We start from the raw sequence: 6,767 nt of genomic DNA, 5'->3' as shown, positions 1-6,767 counted from the left end.
TATTTTAACATTTTCCTACATTGCCAGACTACCACCATCATGTGTGGCAGATGTGACAGCATTGATGACGAGGTCATATGGGTGCCAACACCATCCCCGCCATGGAAGAAGCTCTGTGCCATGAAGAATACTTCAGATAGTTGGAGATTATATCTTGTGAAGGAGCACAATTCTCTGAAGAAGGCAGAGGAGGTGCAGTTGGCCTTTTGTAAATTGGTTCTGCAACGTGGTCCATGAACTGTTGCATCACAGAGTTGGGCACCTCTGTATTAATTAATTATCTAGTATGAGTACATTGGAATGACGTTACTGATGTTTGTTTGTTTGTTGTTTGTTTGTGTGTTTATTTATTCATAATGCGTACCAGACCCAAGGGTATCTGGGTGCAGAAGATGCAAGAAAACCTTCAGTTTAGGGTTACACAGTGATATACAAGGATGGGCAAACATATTCAGAAGATTCAAAAAAAACTTTCAGCTTATGGTTACACAGTAATTTTCAAGGATGGACAAACATATGTAGGCAATGGTAAGTACATGAAGCAGGAAGACACAATACAATATTTCATAACTAGAGATAGGATACAGGATAAAAAAGGGCATTCTGAGATATATACAGTGCAAGTGTTTGAGGGGCAAGTGGAGAGTAGCTAGTCCATTAGTTTGTTAATGGTCACTTTCTTTGAGCCAGTTGATGAGATTCTGTCTGAAGTTCAAATAGGATTGGTCTGCTCTTAGGGAAGGTGGTAGGGAGTTCCATAGCTATGCAGCTTTTGCTGGAAAACTACTACCCCCAACTTTTAATCTTGGTACGGCCAGACAGTATTGGCAGTTCTAGTGGGCCGACTGGATGATTTTCTGTTGAATCTCCCTATACGATAACAGGGCACAGTGTTGTTAAGACACTTGTAGGTTGGCGTGGCAGTTTTTAGCCGGATTTTGTCACTAGTAGATAGCCAGTTATTCTGTCTCCTTACCTCAGAGATGTGCACTTTCCCCGCTAATCCCAAAGCTGCTCTAAGGGCATTATTCTGTAGCGTCTGAATTTTACTGATAATGTACTTATTGGCACCAATGTACAGGGAGTTACAATAGTCCAATTTAGACAGGATTAGTGTTCTTGACAGGATGATACAGCTATTCTTGGAAAGGAATGGTTTGCCTGCTCTGATTAGCTTGCATGTGTATGCAGAAGCGGAGGCCATGGAGTTAACTTGTTTGACAAAGGTGAGGATGTAATCTAGATAAAAACCTAAGGTTTTTACCTCTTTGGTAACTTTAATAGAGTTGCAGTCGATATTGAAGGCGGTGTAATTAGAGCCAAGTTTATTAATTTTCGAGGTGGTACCCAGAATAATAAGTTCAGTTTTGTCATCATTCAGGCATAGACCGTGGACAGCCATCCATGCCTGGATGATGAGTTATATTCTATTTACCAAGGCCAAATCCTTATCATAATCCCCAGTAAGTGGTATCAGAATCCTTATATCATCTGCATAGTTAGTATTGGTGATACCAAGAAGGTCCAGATCATCGAAAAGGGGCTTGGTGAATATAGTATGCATTATAGGTGAGACACAGGACCCCTGAGGCACCCCAAATGTTATAGGAATGGGGCCTGCCATTGCTGATGGTGAGAAGATTCTCATAGTCCAATTGCTCAGAAAGGATTGTATCCAAACTATGGCCTTCTGAGAGAAGTGGGCTGCTGAGTCCAAGTGTTTACATATTACCTTGTGGTCCACCAAATCGAACGCAGCTGAGAGGTCATGAAGGAGTAGTAAGGCTGATTTCCTCTTGTGACAAAGCTCGTCGATTTGGGCCTTAAGATCAATTAGTGCAGTTTTGGTGCCATGTTGAGGCCTAAATCCTGATTGGTGGGCTCCTAACAGCTGGTTATGATCCAAGTACTCCTGTATTTGAAGATAGGCCACCCTGTCTAAGATTTTGAGTAGGAATGGCACTGTTGTAATGGGCCTATAGTTGGTGGGTATAGTTGGGTCTAGTGTCTGTTTTTTAAGGAGGGGGAGCACCCAAGACTCCTCTAAATTGCTCGGGATAGTGCCTGAAGAAAATTAGGCATTGATTAGCTTCTATATGAAGGGAGATAAATCTCTGGCAGCATCTTTAATTATTTGGGTTGGCAGTTGTCACCCTGGCAGTTCGAAGGTTTGAGGGAATGGATGACTTTTTCAACCTCGAGAGTAGATATTATAGAGAAACTGAAGCAGAGCGGTGGTTTATGAGCAGGCGTGGGGGTGCTGGCTGGTGAAATCAGATTAGGTAACTTAGCTTTTCTATTTGCAATTTTATCCTGAAGAGTGGTGACTTTGTTAGATAAGGCTTGCGGTATATTGGAGCACCAGGTTTTGTCCTTCTCACAGGTGTCTGGCACTGGGATCAGAGTTTCAAGTTCTTTTAGTATTATAAATAATTCTTTAGTGCTAGAATTTGCTTGTAGGATTGTATTGTTGTATGTTTCTTGTTTGGCCAGAAGTATTTGTTTCTTATAGAGGGATGAAATATTAATAAGATGAGTTCTGTTTTCAGCAGAGGGTAGTAGTCTCCATGAGACTTCACGTTTTCATTTTTCCATTCTCAAGGTTTTAAGGTGGGGGTGAACCAAGAGTTAAGGTGCACTTTGGGCTTACTTTTTCTCATTTCAACTAATGTGGTACGATCAGTGGTGTCTGGCAATGAGTTAAGGGAGGGTAAAATTAGGAGTAAAAGTTTATCTACAGTGATATTCTTTTTATTCCTTGTTAGTGTGGGAGGAGCGGTCGAGTTGTTTTTAGTGTTGGAAGTTTTATCTGCTAGTTTAAATGCTAAGAGGTGGTGGTCTGTCCATACCTTTGGGGTTATGGAAGTAATAGTGGCACTACACTTATAGTCTGCCACCCAATCAAGTTTTCTTCCTTTAACATGTGTGGGTAAATTCACTCTTTGGGTAAATCCAAGCTCATAAAGAACATCAGCAATGGTTTCTGCTTGTGGGTTTTAAGGGTCATTAAATCCCAAATTAAGATCTCCTAGCAGTTATACTTGCAAGGAGTTTTTTAGTTTGTTAGAGAGCATAGTGGGGATGTCCTCCTCAATTGACCAGATAGGTCCTGGAGGTCTGTATATAAGGTGCATAGTAAGTGTTTGAGAATTAGCTATAGGTAATTTGGCAGTGAGGGATTTGCAAGATTTAAAATCCGGGGAGGGTACTAGTCTCAAAGATAGTTTTTTTGTTTTGCTATGAGAGCTATACCTCCTCCACGAGCCTTGCATCTGTCTGCTCTAAGAATAGTGTAGTCGTCAGAAACTGCTAACATAAGGGCAGGGCCTGCAGCTGCGTGTAACCACGATTCAGTGATGGCAAGAAAGTCATAATTTTCTGCCACAATTAAGTCAGCTATCTCTGTGGCATGTGCTACTAAGGATCTGGCATTTATTAATGCCCCTTTAAGGTCTACGCAGGTCTGCCTGTTGATGGGGTAGATGAAGTGCATTGATTTGCTCCATCATCCTGTGGTACGATATTTGGATTATTCTGCTGTCGTTTTTTTAAGTTACTATTTTGTATCCTGGTATAGGGTGAGTCAGTCTTTTCCGTTATGATAGTTTGTTTATTATGTGGACATTTTCTCCTATGGATTGTATTCATCATAGAAATAGCAAGAGGTTGAAATAGTTTGGACAATCTGGAATGAAGCCTGATGTTCCTGGAGGATATGCTGTAGTGTCTAATAGAGTAGTATGAGCCCCTGGAATAAATCCCATTAACTGTCAGTTGTTCTTGGCCTAAGTTGCTATGTGATATTAATGTGGGTGTCACATCTGAGGTTGCCATGTTACCTGATGTGGTGAGGTTTAGTTCTGGTGGGGTAGAGTGGCTAGTAAAGCTGGACAGTGGACCATGTAGTAGTATGGTGCACAACAAGGCTCGATGTGGGTTGGTAGCATACACAATGCACCACGATTGGTTACAGAGTCTTATTGCTCGAGCAATAGGTTCAGTTCTACAAATGGCAAGGAGACTGCACGTTTAACAATGCAATATATAGTATGCTAATGATAGGCTGATTCCAGTTGCTGGCAGTAGGGCAGGATAGTGATTGGTGAGAGAGGCTAGTTTGATTTCACAATGCGGCATGTAGTCAATAATACACAATGCAGTATGCGGTCAAGCAACATCAGTAGTGATAGGCTGAATCAAATTGCAGCAAACTAGTAAAGAAGGCAGGTTTGATTAGCTAATCGGTATGCAATCAATTCTCAGTGCAGTATGCAGTCAAGCCGCACCAATAGTAATAGACTGCTTCAGGTTGAAGTGAGCTAGTAAAGAGGCACAATTGATTTTGCAAGGCAGTATACAATCAATTCCCAGTATGGCATGTAGTCAGGCAACACCCAGAGTAAAAGGCTGACTCAGATCGGGACACGCTAGTACAATATGCTAGTGTGATTTCATAGAAAAATATAGGGTCAGACAAGAAATGTTGTAATATGCTAAATTCAGATTGCTAACCATAGGCGGGATGCTATATAATATAAGATGGCTAGCTTACTTTCACAATGCGACATGCAGTTCGGCAGCAGCTATAGTGGGGGATATAGATTCCATTGCTAACAGTAGGGAGTGTTACAAACTAAAACAGGGAGGCTACTTTGATGTAGCATAGCAATGTGTAGTATGTTCGTGTAGTATGTAAACAAACACTGAATAATCAGGAGGGTTGAATCAAGTTCCTAACAATGGGCAAGACGCAAAGCTAGTACAGAGGCTGATTTAGTTTAGCATTGTGATCTATGGTCAAACATCGACTGTTGTGAAGGCTAATTCCATTTGCTAACGGGATGTGGAATATACAAAATTCCTTCTGTGAGTAGGTAAGGTACGTTTGGAACATTGATTGAACTGGGCAAAATTACAGAGCGGACGCTTAAGTGAACTTTAGGCAGTAGATTACAGAAGCATGATGCGGAGTGTTGATAGACTTAGGTGGGCCTGCCAGGGTGTGTAGGTTTTGGGCTAGTCAAGTGAGTGACAGACTAACAAAGGCAAGCTGGCGGTACTGAAAAGGCACAGTGCTGCGAGCACATAGGGCTGGTATAGCAGCAATGCAACGTGGGCAGCCTGCTAGTAACAATGAGCAAGAAGAAAAGGTAACAATACTGTATAGGCAGAGAAGCAGGCAATCATACGATTATCGGCAAGGTGAAATTGACAATATAATTGCAACGCAGGAGTAGTTGACAATGCAGGATAGGCAGAGGACACTTAACCGTACAAGGAATCGTCTGGTTTAGGAATAACAGTGCAGATGCATGTGAATCAGCAGGGTTTTTATGATGAAGTCATTCAGCTACCATCTGTTGGCAAGCAGAGTTGTTGTCGGCAATTGATACTGGCCGGCGTGGCATAGTACTCGTTACGCAGATGAGATGCATTTCCACAGATATGTCCATGTAGGTCATTTTCCACTTTGATGAGCGTGGACTAAAGAGTATAGTTAGCAATAGTTATCAGTGTAACAAGAAAGGCTCTAGGCAAATGGTATGGGAGTAGAGTGCATGCAGGTATTTGCCACGGTATTCAGAATAAGGATGAGAGATCATATGGGCAGCCGTTTGCTTACCCAGTAGATGGAACAGATGATGAAATGGGCAGTGTGGTTGGCTCCTGGCTCCGTAACAGCACGGACAGGCCCATACAGAACTGGCCTTTAGTGGCCCTTATGGTGAGGGCTGGCTGATGATTTCAGAAAGGCCCATGAACACAAGAAGAAAAAAAATGCCTGGAACTCGTTCACTACGTCGGTGCATATATTTCTTCTGCACTTCCTTCACCATCACCTTCAGCCAGCACTTCTCCTGCAGCTCCTTTAACATCAGCTCCAGGCACCACTAGTCAAGCCACAAGTAGCTAGCAAACCAGCCTGCTGTCATATTAGTGACAACCAATCTTTCAGAATTCAAAATTCTTTGCACTTTATGCCACAATTGGGTTGTCCCAGGTGGTGCCACACTAGCTGATTGGGAATCACAGTAGGAGATATATATATTGCAGAGAAAATTTAGGACAAATGCACAAAAATGTACCTTTAACCTTAGATCAACCTTCAACTCTCCACAAGACAAACATTCTACATGGACTAGTGCACCAAGCAACTATATTTGCAGTGGACCATCAGAAAGCAATCCATCCACATGTTCTTGAATCTCTAAATAGAAATAAAGTGGGTGAACAATGGTTTATGATGCAGCAGGCTCCGAATCGCATGACAAATGCACTCTCAGAAATTCCACTGTAAATACATTTGTAAATATTTACTGACACTAACTATCGAAAAGTGTAGAAAGAGGAGGGGGTGAGGCGTGCTACCAGAATGCCCAGAGACCTAAATTGAGACCAATTAGTAACACCTGAAAAGACTGCCGCCCTGAAGATTGTAAGAAACATGAAAGCGCTTGGAGGAGGAGAGCAACTGAACTGCAACAGATGGGATTTAACCCTGTTATTACTTGCATCAGCTATATAAAACTGGGAACTAGAGTGCGCACCTCACCCTCTCTTTTTTCACATTGGTTCGAGAGTCCCAGGCTCTAGAGGCAGCAGCACCGAGGTCACCATGCCCTACCTAGGAGAGCCACATTGATGGTTCTCCCCTCCCCCTATTATGGGAAAACATTGTGCTATTGGGGGGGAGTTGATTCCTCATTACCAGAAGTGACTACATCTACCAGAATTCCCTGAGACCTAAATTGAGACTAATTAGTAAC

The sequence above is a fragment of the Ambystoma mexicanum genome, chromosome 6q, assembly GCF_040938575.1.
Source record: "Ambystoma mexicanum isolate Mex_15411 chromosome 6q, UKY_AmexF1_1, whole genome shotgun sequence".
Taxonomy (NCBI): Eukaryota; Metazoa; Chordata; class Amphibia; order Caudata; family Ambystomatidae; genus Ambystoma; species Ambystoma mexicanum.
Note: the sequence above shows the minus strand (reverse complement) of the source record.